Raw genomic sequence first — 14093 nt, 5'->3', positions numbered from 1 at the left:
TACTGTCTCCATGTTTTCAGTGAACACGTTTACTGTAGCTGACTAGGTCTTACTAATATACACAATTAACACAAACTGTTCTTTCTTGCATGCATTTAAATTATGTGTAAAAGGGATTATTTCGATTGTGACATAGCCACACGCACACCTGAAGCATCTTTCAAGATGAGATGAATGATGGATGAAAAATGAAGGCTGCCTTTCAAGGATCCTTCTGATTGAGATAGCCTTCAGCGACGTTTGATGACGTGACAGCCGAGATTTGCAACCTTCCATTTGAGAAGCGCCCGAATGCTTTGTCCAAATACCCACACTTGCGGTCTTGGCCACTTGAGAGCTCGTGCACGTGACAGGAAGTGAGTGTGCAAGACTGTCCCATGTCTTAAAAATGCCAAAGTGCAGTGCCCTTAACGCACACTAAACCCACACTATCCGAAGCGGTATTCGAGGCTAAGCATATCCCATCATGCCCGAACATAGAGTATTCAAAAACTATAAGTGTGTCCCATCGGGTAATCAAAAGTTCTCTACACAGATGGGATGGAGGAGGGATGCTGATAAACTGTCAGACGCACAGAGGTAAGTCTGCTGTATTTATACCTCTTGTCATTGGTTAAGTTGATTAACTGAATCCTCTCCACCTGAGCTAATTAGGTTAATTACAGAGGTGGGTAGAGTATTCAAAAACTGTACTCAAGTAAAAGTACAAGTACTTATAGAAATATTTACTCAAAGTAAAAGTGAAAGTAATAATCTTAATAGTTACTTGAGTAAGAGTAAAAAAGTATCCAATGAAAAAACTACTCAAGTAGCCAGTTACTAGTTACTTTGTAACTATATATATACATACACACACAATACAATAGCATGTTATTTTTTAGATAGATATTTAAATTATCATAAATAATAAAGAGAGAAAACTCTTTACATGTGCTCGCGCTCATAACCGAATAATAATAATCGAATCGTGTGCGTGTGTGTGTGTGTGTGTGTGTGTGTGTGTGTGTGTGTTTCTTTCACACACAGCGCAGAGAAACAACTTTCTAATAAAGCGACCAAACCGCCTGTCAAGTGATAGACGAAACTGACAATGATTTTATTTTTTTTAAACTAAAATGAACGGCAATGTGAATAAAAATTCACAACCACGATGTACAGAACACCACACAAATATATAGAAGAAAATGATCTAAAAACATTAAAAATATATATAAATAACTGCAGAAAGGCCACACTGCAGATAGATATGCATTTCACACGTCGGCAAATCAAATTAAATTGGCTAAATTGCCTATGCGAGCAAGCTTTAACATCGATGCACCGAAAAACAATCAAAAACTAATTTACAGAATTGAATTAGAACAGAATATACCGTTCTAATAAATAAAAATAATTTAAAAAATGAAATAGTCAATCAAGTCACAAGTGCAAAATGCCTGAAGTGCAGGGGAGCATATATTCAAAACACAAGACACAAATAGTTAAATTAGATAACCCAGAGTGATCAATAAATAAATTAAAATTAAAGAAATTATTAAAATAACGAAAGTATAGCCAGAATTGTCTTTTTAACTGCAGAGACAATAAATGCTAAACTGGAGTGGCAGTCTTTAGCTAAACATTCACAGCATCCAAAAAAACAAATTAGAACCAGCTGAAATGTTTTGAAATCACTTGATTGAGAGAGAAAAATCCAATCTGCCTGTGTCCGTTTGAGTCTTTTCAAAGAGCACGCTAGTCAACTCAAATCTTTTACCATTTCAAAGTGCATCCAATTCTACACTTTAGATTTTCTTATCCCAGACATTGTTAAAGATTTAATCCCTGCTGCCAAGATGCTCCTCTGTCGGTCACAGTTCATGGAAAGTTAAACATAATCTGTCAAAGGGGTGGTTGGATTTATTCACACACATTAAAAATATTTATTAAAAGCTTCTTTCTTTTCACATTTTTATTTACAGCATTATCATAATAGGTTGTATATTAACCTATTGGGAGAGAACCGGTACGTCTATGTGAAATCAGATATTGAGCACCCCATATCTCCTCTCATAACACCTCTGAAGATTCGACTGTGAGATTGGTAGTCGAATCAGGCTCCTCCTATCGAAGCATCGAATTGCCGACTATTCAGGGTCACTCCTAAACTCTAGTGTATATGAGTTTGTCTGTTGTAAATCCTGCCCACTTCTTTGCATTGTCACACATGCTTCAGTGCTCTGAGAGTGTTTATAGTGCTGTGAGTTTAACACTTCATGACTGAGAGCAGAACAGAACACAATCTTCATCATCACACAAGACAAAAGAACAACAATGAACAAAATCACCTTCTTCATCTGGACTCTCACACTGTTTATTCAAGGTTTGTGTAATGCAGCTCCAATTATTCTCTTGAAATATTAAATGTTTATAATTTTAGATGGTAATTTTTAGAATTGATAATTTTATTTTTATTATTTTTTTCTTCTTGTTCTTTCTTTCAGAGTGTAGAGGACAGTACACTGTAACTCAGAGTCCATCGATACTAACAGCTCAACCAGGACAAGAAGTCAGAATAAACTGTAAAGCCAGTAGTACAGTGTATGATGGTGATGAGTTACACTGGTACTTACAGAAACCTGGAGAAGCTCCTAAACTCCTCATATATGATGCATCAAGCCGTTATACTGGAACTCCATCTAGATTCAGTGGCAGTGGATCTGGCAGTGATTTCACTCTGACCATCAGTGGAGTCCAGACTGAAGATACAGGAGATTATTACTGTCAGAGTTTACACTATCCAAACAGTCAATATGTGTTCACACAGTGATAAAGAGTGGTACAAAAACCTTGGTCAGTCAGATGTCACAGTGATGCACTGATACAGCTGAGAGATACTGCAGCTGCTGATGGAGGATCACAAACAACACAATGTTGTATCAAACCTTTCAAAAACATTTATTTATTTATTTGGATGTACTAAGCATGTAACACAATCTTTATATTATATAAATGTTAGTGGTGCTTGGCCCTGCAAACCTTTCCACTACAATGTAATCAAACTGCAGAAAAGTCCGTCACTTTAATTGCACTTCCATGCTTCATCACTAGATGGCGTGTCTGTTACATAACTGAGTTCTCTATCTGTCAGTCACTTTGACGTTGTGTCGATGTGATGACACTAGTGTAGTGTTTCTCAACCTTTTTTACTCGATGGCCTCCTCCTTCACCAGATCAATACTGCAGTGCCCCCCTAAGATGCCTGACATTTCCTCTTATACTGAACTTCCACAGCAAAGAGAGAAAAATGTTTGTATTTAAGCCTTTTTTATTAACAAAACATTTGTTTGGATTATTACTCTTCTACTGCATGTTTTATAATATTCTTTTTGAAAACATTTACAACTTATAATTTATAATTTATAGCTTTATAACTTAAAGAAAATAACTTAAAGAAATCTGAAAAGAAACCTGTGCTAAATTATAATACTCTGATGTTATCCAGGTCGAGTGATTGCATCTGTGCCAACAGAACGATTGAGACTCCCATCTAAAGCCTGTCGGTTCACGTCGTCCCTGATAACAAGAACTTAATGCTGTTGGACAGGCTGTCTCTGCTGTACATGCCACAGACATGAACGAGGATAGTCCCGACCCAGCACACATGCAGGAACTATGCTCGTCAACTGATTTATTAATCATTAATAATCATCAATAATTAATAATAATAATAAAAAAGTTTTCAAAAACGTAATTTCTCCCATCACTACAGCAAACATTTTGAACATGTGTATGTTTGGCTTTTTATGCAATGATACATGCAGGTCAGGTCATTGTATCTGGAATGGTAAAACATTGTTGACTTATCTTAAGTGTCTGAATTTCTCAGAAGCTCTTATAGCGCTGCAGGACTAGCCTACAGCAAACACTGAACCAGACTATTAAATGTTGAGCAAGGGATCTCATTGGCTGCAGGATCAGCAGAGACCAATCAGCCTGAGTCATTTGGTATTGATGTGATTGCTTACAGACTGCATGTAAAGGACCGATCGAAGCCTGTGCCATCTTCAGTTTCATGACCGAACTAGATTTCTGACATGACAATTCTTGGAGAGTTTGTCATGGTAATGAATATGACAATGTTAATGTGTTTGGTCTGCTGCTGTTGATTATATCTGCTGTAGAGTACAGAACTTTCCACTGCCAAAACACACACAACATGCTGCTGCTGTACGAGCAAACATGAATCACCCCATAGCAGATCTGGACAGGTGGAGCTGGGGGAGGTGGAGGGTTTCTGAAAGTACACTGCACTGCTACAGCAAACAATAGACAAGTGTTTGAATGTTGAGCAGCAAGATCATTGACTACTGATACAGCAGGAATCATTCAGTGTGTCCTGTAGAGAATGATGTATAAATGTGTATGTCTGACTCTGTATATTTACTGTTACTGTGCTTTGGTGATGTAAAGCCTTTCTTTTAACCCTGTCAGTAAAACTATTGGACTCTGAATGTATATCGATGTGGAGTGAAGCAGAAATAGCAGTTGTTTTTAATGTGTTTTCTCTCACTCCAGGATTTAAAGAAGCGGTTTCTTTCTCCAGTGGTTGGGAAATATGCATATTAACTAATCAGATTTAGTCTGAAAGGTAAGTTAGAAAGTTCTTGCTTATAGAAGTGTTATATAAAAGTAATATGACATTCACAGTCGTGCTGCTCTTCATGTCTATGGTAGAATCATAGCCGTGCTGATATTCAGTATAACTGCACTCTTGATCATGTGAAACTGATTAAATGTGACAGGATGAAAAAACAGCACAACACCTTCAATCTTTTAAACAACTTCAGCAAGGGCGTGTAACACTAATAAAAATATGGCAGTGTGTATGTGTGTCACAGCGCTGTGTTGTTAACACACATGAACACGAAGGGAAACAGACAGTCTTTAATAAATCCACAGGAATATCATCAACCAGAGAACAGCAATCCAACAAAACTGAACCATAACTGGTAAGTAATTTTGGCTGCACAGCAGCTGTTAAAGAAAATTGTGTCATTGTCCAGCAATAGTTATTAATTTAGTTAATTTATCTATATATCAGCACTGGAGAAAACAGTGATGTCATCGTCCAGCTCAGTTCAGTTCGCATACAACGGTGTCAATGCAGGCAGATTTTCACATTTTCACAAGCTTGCAATTCGATTCGATATAAGTTATTTTAGATATACTGTATATCAGGTACAGTACATGGCAAATTTTCTCAAGAAATAAAAAATCTCTCAACTAATGCTGTATAATATACATGGGAATCAGTTGGTAATGGTTAACATGAACTGATTTGTATACAAACTTAAATTACACTTAAGGGAATTTTTATAATAATAAGTTATAATAGGCCTACTAACTTTAAAATTATTTCTACTCTAATTCTTTTTTTTTATAAACATTTAAATGGTAGCTGTCAACTTGACGGATTTATTGAAAAATGCATTACATAGGCTATTGAGAACATTAAAAATTATAATTACTATGTAATATGGTGCATATATTTAGCTAAATGCTCCTCTCTAGAGTTAATTTTTCTAGCTGACTAACGAGTTTATGGTTACTGAATATGTTTGTTCTGAGGTAAATGTGACGTTACGTTTGTTTGTTTACAAGCTCAACCTCGGGAGAAATGGCGGGGTCCACCTCGTAGCCGGAGAGCCGATGAAGTGGAGAGATACTGAATACCTAGGCGGCCGTGGCGGAGACACAGCAATGACAGAAGAACAAAGTCATACTCACAAAACAAAATGGCGTCCACCCCCCTACAAACATACCACATAAATATAAAAAATTTCAGGTCAAAAACACTCAAAGTAAAGCCACTAAACTCACTTTCACTGTACAATTCAACAAACAACTAGCGTGGCAAACAACTCTTTGGGCCCCGGACACAGATCTGTGTGGAGGAAATATCCTCAGTCTCTCTCCAAGCAAAGCTACTGTGGGTCTCTTTACTCCAGGAGTCTGTTCCAGAAAACAAGGTTAACTTACCGTCAAATATACCCTGATTAACCCAACCTTGCTTACCCAAGGTATGCTGGTTCCAAACCCACAGTCTGGAGTAAGTTCAGTCAAACCGGAGTATGAAACTGACCACACAAAGACATTCTCAACCGAGTGCTGAATCCAGGAGTCAAGGAATGGAGAACACAAGAAATAAAGTATACAGCAAGAGGGAAAAAAAAAACTTTTCAGTAAAAACCTCATCATAAGATCCATTTCATTTGGATTGTTAATCATCCACATGGACATTGGTGCTTGGACCCTGATGATTGCCGCTTAGGGCTATATTTTCAACTACAAATGATAAAATACTGCTTCTTACCTGTAAACCACTAAACCGTTTAGTTCCTGTGTGTTTAACCGATCTTCTATCATGCTACAATCCATCACGCTCTTTCAGGTCACAAAACTCTGGACTTTTGATACAACCACGAATATCAAAGTCTAATAAAGGAGGAGCTTTTTCACATTTTGGCTCAGGAAAAATCTTCCTGATAATGTTTGAGGCTCAGAAACACTCTCTCTGTTTCAGATTAAAGACACATCTCTTTATGCAAGCATTTACACAACGCTTCTCATGAACTTACTACAATTATACTGTATCTGATGAAATGTTATGATCGTCACATGATCATCTTCTGCCTGAAATGCTATGAACAGCAGCTATGCTAATTCTTCTCCTTTTGCTTCCCTGTTTCTACCTCAGATACCTTATACTGTAATCATTATGAGCACAAGTTGTTATTGCTGCTGAATCACGAACACATTCATTTCTCAACTGAGTGTGACATTAACTAACCTCATATATATTATACACTGCCCAGCCAAAAAAAAAGTTGGAATCATTTTCACACATGAATTGGCACTGACCTTAATTTCATTGAAAGTCTTTGGGACTTTACAGAGTGCTGAATGATACAAAAAATGATGCACCTCTTGATGGAAATAAATGTTGTGATGTTATTTCCATCAAGAGGTGCATCAATTTTTGGTCAAGACCTTGTATTGACAATGCAAGAGTCCTGCACTCTGTAAAGTCTCCTCCAGCACTTCCAAAAGGCTTTCAATGAAATTTAATCTAATTTAATTTAAAAATTAAGATCTGGACTCAGAGGTGCCGATTCATGTGTGAAAATGATTCTTCGTGCTCTCTGAACCATTCTTTCACAATTTTAACCCTGCTGAATCTTGACATTGTCATCCTGGAATATGGTCATGATGTGTCTTCCTACATGGTTGTTCAAAAAATGAAACACTACACACTCCATCTTTAAGGTGTAAAAGAACCGGTGCCAAACATATAACATGCTAGAAACATAATAATCACTGTAATAATGATCCATTCATAGATTCTCAAGTATTTGTCTATTAAAATGACAGTGACAGTGATATATATATATATATATATATATTCATCACTGTCATATGGACATTATTTTGACACACTAATCTCTGACTAAATTGTAATATTGAAACAAGCATTTTCTGTAAAGTTGCTTTATATGTGTTGTTAAATCACTATAAATAAACTTGAACTGAATGGGATTTTGAAGATTTATTTCTCTTTTCATTTTGTAAACAGACTGACAAAAGACATTTTCAGATAAAAGTCACAAATTCAATAGAAATGCAAATGACCTGCATGTATTTGTGAGATGATGTGTCAAAGCAGAAGTCGTCTCAAGCTGGTTTTGTGATCTTGACAATCAGTTCAATGTTCTTCAGTGGCCTTCAAGATCACAGATCTGAATCCAACAGAAAACCTTTGGTACAATAAGAGATCTGCAGATATTATGGGATTCGATCATGTCAACATGGAGCAGAATCCAGAAACCATCTTGGAAACCTTTTATCACGCCTTCATCATTAGATTTTACTGCTTTGCAAATGTGTTTTTATCTTATATCTTAGATTTTTTACACTCTTGTCCCAGACTCAAACATTCAGTCTAAGCCTGTGAAAATCCATCAAAGATATCCTAATATTACTACATATTAAATCTATGATGACCTAATAAACAAAGAGTGAAATAAACTGAAACAATTATTCAAAAATGATGACCATATAGTTTCAGCATCATTTTCAACTTTTTAAGAGACAATAGTGTAAGTGGAGATGATTGAGATTAAATATGAGACATGTGATGTATGTGGAAAACAGAGAAATAAACATAAATATCAGTTATGATTGCAATATTTGTACTGACTATGATCATGATGAAAAATGAGGCTTATTGCAGAATTAACAGTGATTAACAATAAAACATCTAAACTAAATCTGCAAATGATTCCATTCATTTCCATAATAATATACTGGGCAATGAATATGCAAATATATTACAATTTAGCAGTAAATGTACGCTGTTCTTAAAGAGACATTTTCACTATGGTGTATATGCTGATGACTTTGATGCATCACTGATGTTACGATCCTCCCAGTTTGTCTAGGGGTAGGAGGATGTAACAATTATTGTAAATAAAATAAAAATAATAAATAAAACGAAAATGACTGACGGTCACTTCAATCCCCTGATCCAGAAAAGCCACAAACACCAAATTAAGCAAAATAACTTAATGTATTTAATAACAATTCAAAGTATAAGTATAAAGTATAAACTTTGTCTTTGATATAAACTTTCTTGAATCTCCTGTGAGTGAGTCCTTAGATCTGATCGTTTGTCCGCAAAGTGTGAGTCGAAGAAGTGTCAGGCTCAGACAATCAGGAAAGTTGATTTTGGCGGGCCATATAACAACCAGACAATGTTCATTCGACTTTTAATCAATGAGATGTTGTAGTAGCACTGCGGTCCACACTGATGCTGATGTCGTATTGTAGAGATAGATGCCTTGGTTAGGAAACCCAGGATGCTTGCGATAACTGAGCTCTCTTGCAGAGTTTTTATCTGGACAGTCGATTGGGGTCCGCCCTCACCCTTCCCGCAGGCGGTAGCCATCAGGAAGTCATAAATAATGATATAAAATTAACGACACAATGTGCAACAGAAATAGCAAAATGTAAAAGTCCTGCATATATCACCAGAGAGAGGTTTACTCATTCATTTCACTCAATCCAGATATTTTGATTAAAAAGTTACGAGGTCAAAAACAAACAAAAAACAAAACAAAAAACAAGCACTTATGAATTGTTCAAAATAAGATCCATAACATGTAGATAGGATGGAATTTCTTTTTGTGCAGACATTTGTTACATACAGAAGGGGACGGAGACACAGATACGGGTTAACAGGTTTATTGAAGGTAATGCAGAGCGTGATCAGAATGCAGGTAAGAGAATGCAGATGAATGGATCGCTGAGCAGATGAGCTGGCACTGATACTTGTCTGAATGTTTCTTTAGGGAGCGTGGATACCAGGAGACGTGGGAACGAAGACACACCGGAGAAGCACAGGAGACGAGGAGACACTGGGAATCACGGAGGACGCTGGAGACAGGTAAGTCGATAGCAAGGGAGTCCAAGAGGTAAGTAAACACAGGTTAGTGTCAACGAGACCGGACAGTGACTGAGTGAACTGGCGTGTCTTTTATGTGGCAGTGGTGATGAGTGTGGATTGGCGTCAGGTGAGGCTTGTTAGTATTCGGGAGAGGGAGTGCGATGTGATTGGGTGACTGTGGAGCCTGGCGTGTCTGTGACAACATTTCACTTTTACTAAAGAGTTAAGATTAAGATATTAAAATATTAAAATACTTTAATTTAGTATTACTTTAGTATTACTATTAAAGACTTTTATTGACACCGTCGTATTAAATTGTCTCAAGTAAGATTTTAAACGTAATGCACATATTGTATATAACACTTCACATCAATAAGGTCTTATTTTAATGTTTTTTGAAAATATACATACTTACATATTAAATACTTACTTAAATATACATACAAACAAATTCCATAATTGGAATAAACCATTATGTCTGTAACATACAGATTCTTAGAGTCGAAGGAAATTGGATCCAATCAGTATATTAAACAAAAACAATTACACATAGAGCAAGTAACACAAAACAGAAGCAAGGGCACGATACATTACAATATCATTGTACATTTCAAGTTTTGCTATATCACGTTACCATTTTAATACATATTAAGGCACATCACCATGACTGATTAAACATTTAGCAATGCTTCAAATGAATTCAGCTCGAATTAAACAACTTTTCTATTGTTAAAAAGACTGTATGTAACGCAGGTATATCGCTCCACTCAAAATATAGACTGTTTGTAGAGATGCAGCATTCGAAGGGATCGTCCTCTGGAACTGGCCAGTTGCTGTCCCACTCGTCGTCAGAAACGTTGCTGCTTTGAGACCAAAAGTCCATTTCATATCCCTCACAGGGTTTCATCAACTTAATGAGGTTTTGGTCATGAAGCGACTTGTTCCAACAGTTTGATATGGTTACGTTATCACCGGGCTTTATCACCTTGTAACGCACGTTTGGGGCAACTCCATCCCACTTGTTCATGTAAAAGCTTTTACCAGCGATCCCATTCAGATCGGCTCAGATACGATTGTAGAAAAATGACCAGTCCTTGGCGGGCAAAAGCACACAAGGTGTCTGTGATGTAAATTCTTCTTCAAAAATTTCTGTAGCGTAGAGTTTGACCGTGCGTGATGCTTTGTTAAAAACAAAGCCGCCCACATAAACATCGACCATCTGAAATTCCTGTTTCACAAAATTTTCATCTTCATGAAGAATCTTGGTCAAACGAATCCTGTGTTTTTTCTGCCGTGCGTAAGAAAGATTTTCTTCCATTTTAATATAACTTTCATCAGAAGTTTCAGGAGCTTGTGGAGTAGCCATTCTAGATTTGCAGACTGTTTCCTAAAGCTTATTCAGTAGGTAGGGCCTGTAGGTTTTAACTAGAGAGAATGTGAACACCCGCTGTGTCTAACCCCTGGAGGGTAAAACGTCTATATATGGCGTTTGAAGTCATTTAAATGTTTTACAAGCTACGTTTCAAAGATCTTTGCTCCGCATTCTATACCGTAAAATATAATACAGTACATAAAATGAGTAAGAGTATGGTTAAACCTCCCATTTATTAAATCAATTAAATGCTACGAACAAAGAGATGCAGAGAACAGCGAGAGTGCAATTTCAACGTCACAATACACCTAAATGTGTAGAAGACATTGATTTTCGGACAAGATGGAATGGGTAAAACAGTAATGGAAACAAATACGCTTCTCATGAACTTACTACAATTATACTGTATCTGATGAAATGTTATGATCGTCACATGATCATCTTCTGCCTGAAATGCTATGAACAGCAGCTATGCTAATTCTTCTCCTTTTGCTTCCCTGTTTCTACCTCAGATACCTTATACTGTAATCATTATGAGCACAAGTTGTTATTGCTGCTGAATCACGAACACATTCATTTCTCAACTGAGTGTGACATTAACTAACCTCATATATATTATACACTGCCCAGCCAAAAAAAAAGTTGGAATCATTTTCACACATGAATTGGCACTGACCTTAATTTCATTGAAAGTCTTTGGGACTTTACAGAGTGCTGAATGATACAAAAAATGATGCACCTCTTGATGGAAATAAATGTTGTGATGTTATTTCCATCAAGAGGTGCATCAATTTTTGGTCAAGACCTTGTATTGACAATGCAAGAGTCCTGCACTCTGTAAAGTCTCCTCCAGCACTTCCAAAAGGCTTTCAATGAAATTTAATCTAATTTAATTTAAAAATTAAGATCTGGACTCAGAGGTGCCGATTCATGTGTGAAAATGATTCTTCGTGCTCTCTGAACCATTCTTTCACAATTTTAACCCTGCTGAATCTTGACATTGTCATCCTGGAATATGGTCATGATGTGTCTTCCTACATGGTTGTTCAAAAAATGAAACACTACACACTCCATCTTTAAGGTGTAAAAGAACCGGTGCCAAACATATAACATGCTAGAAACATAATAATCACTGTAATAATGATCCATTCATAGATTCTCAAGTATTTGTCTATTAAAATGACAGTGACAGTGATATATATATATATATATATATATTCATCACTGTCATATGGACATTATTTTGACACACTAATCTCTGACTAAATTGTAATATTGAAACAAGCATTTTCTGTAAAGTTGCTTTATATGTGTTGTTAAATCACTATAAATAAACTTGAACTGAATGGGATTTTGAAGATTTATTTCTCTTTTCATTTTGTAAACAGACTGACAAAAGACATTTTCAGATAAAAGTCACAAATTCAATAGAAATGCAAATGACCTGCATGTATTTGTGAGATGATGTGTCAAAGCAGAAGTCGTCTCAAGCTGGTTTTGTGATCTTGACAATCAGTTCAATGTTCTTCAGTGGCCTTCAAGATCACAGATCTGAATCCAACAGAAAACCTTTGGTACAATAAGAGATCTGCAGATATTATGGGATTCGATCATGTCAACATGGAGCAGAATCCAGAAACCATCTTGGAAACCTTTTATCACGCCTTCATCATTAGATTTTACTGCTTTGCAAATGTGTTTTTATCTTATATCTTAGATTTTTTACACTCTTGTCCCAGACTCAAACATTCAGTCTAAGCCTGTGAAAATCCATCAAAGATATCCTAATATTACTACATATTAAATCTATGATGACCTAATAAACAAAGAGTGAAATAAACTGAAACAATTATTCAAAAATGATGACCATATAGTTTCAGCATCATTTTCAACTTTTTAAGAGACAATAGTGTAAGTGGAGATGATTGAGATTAAATATGAGACATGTGATGTATGTGGAAAACAGAGAAATAAACATAAATATCAGTTATGATTGCAATATTTGTACTGACTATGATCATGATGAAAAATGAGGCTTATTGCAGAATTAACAGTGATTAACAATAAAACATCTAAACTAAATCTGCAAATGATTCCATTCATTTCCATAATAATATACTGGGCAATGAATATGCAAATATATTACAATTTAGCAGTAAATGTACGCTGTTCTTAAAGAGACATTTTCACTATGGTGTATATGCTGATGACTTTGATGCATCACTGATGTTACGATCCTCCCAGTTTGTCTAGGGGTAGGAGGATGTAACAATTATTGTAAATAAAATAAAAATAATAAATAAAACGAAAATGACTGACGGTCACTTCAATCCCCTGATCCAGAAAAGCCACAAACACCAAATTAAGCAAAATAACTTAATGTATTTAATAACAATTCAAAGTATAAGTATAAAGTATAAACTTTGTCTTTGATATAAACTTTCTTGAATCTCCTGTGAGTGAGTCCTTAGATCTGATCGTTTGTCCGCAAAGTGTGAGTCGAAGAAGTGTCAGGCTCAGACAATCAGGAAAGTTGATTTTGGCGGGCCATATAACAACCAGACAATGTTCATTCGACTTTTAATCAATGAGATGTTGTAGTAGCACTGCGGTCCACACTGATGCTGATGTCGTATTGTAGAGATAGATGCCTTGGTTAGGAAACCCAGGATGCTTGCGATAACTGAGCTCTCTTGCAGAGTTTTTATCTGGACAGTCGATTGGGGTCCGCCCTCACCCTTCCCGCAGGCGGTAGCCATCAGGAAGTCATAAATAATGATATAAAATTAACGACACAATGTGCAACAGAAATAGCAAAATGTAAAAGTCCTGCATATATCACCAGAGAGAGGTTTACTCATTCATTTCACTCAATCCAGATATTTTGATTAAAAAGTTACGAGGTCAAAAACAAACAAAAAACAAAACAAAAAACAAGCACTTATGAATTGTTCAAAATAAGATCCATAACATGTAGATAGGATGGAATTTCTTTTTGTGCAGACATTTGTTACATACAGAAGGGGACGGAGACACAGATACGGGTTAACAGGTTTATTGAAGGTAATGCAGAGCGTGATCAGAATGCAGGTAAGAGAATGCAGATGAATGGATCGCTGAGCAGATGAGCTGGCACTGATACTTGTCTGAATGTTTCTTTAGGGAGCGTGGATACCAGGAGACGTGGGAACGAAGACACACCGGAGAAGCACAGGAGACGAGGAGACACTGGGAATC

At 36.3% G+C, this 14093-nt stretch overlaps 1 protein-coding gene across 11 annotated transcripts in view; it reads right to left on the bottom strand.

The window, feature by feature from the left end:
- The window catches only part of LOC127506791 (immunoglobulin kappa light chain-like), a 114500-nt gene that overhangs the window by 34776 nt on the left and 65631 nt on the right, over window positions 1-14093 (bottom strand). The window contains exon 4 of one of the 11 annotated variants that reach the window (XR_007928131.1): window positions 3166-3180. The exons of the other annotated variants lie outside the window; for them this stretch is intronic. The gene's annotated coding sequence lies outside the window, so the exon portion shown is untranslated. Of the gene's footprint in view, window positions 1-3165; window positions 3181-14093 lie in introns of those variants that run through there. 11 annotated transcript variants of the gene reach the window in all.

Source organism: Ctenopharyngodon idella, chromosome 24 (assembly GCF_019924925.1).
Source record: "Ctenopharyngodon idella isolate HZGC_01 chromosome 24, HZGC01, whole genome shotgun sequence".
Classification (NCBI taxonomy): domain Eukaryota; kingdom Metazoa; phylum Chordata; class Actinopteri; order Cypriniformes; family Xenocyprididae; genus Ctenopharyngodon; species Ctenopharyngodon idella.
Note: the sequence above shows the minus strand (reverse complement) of the source record. Positions and strands in the feature narration are given on the sequence as shown.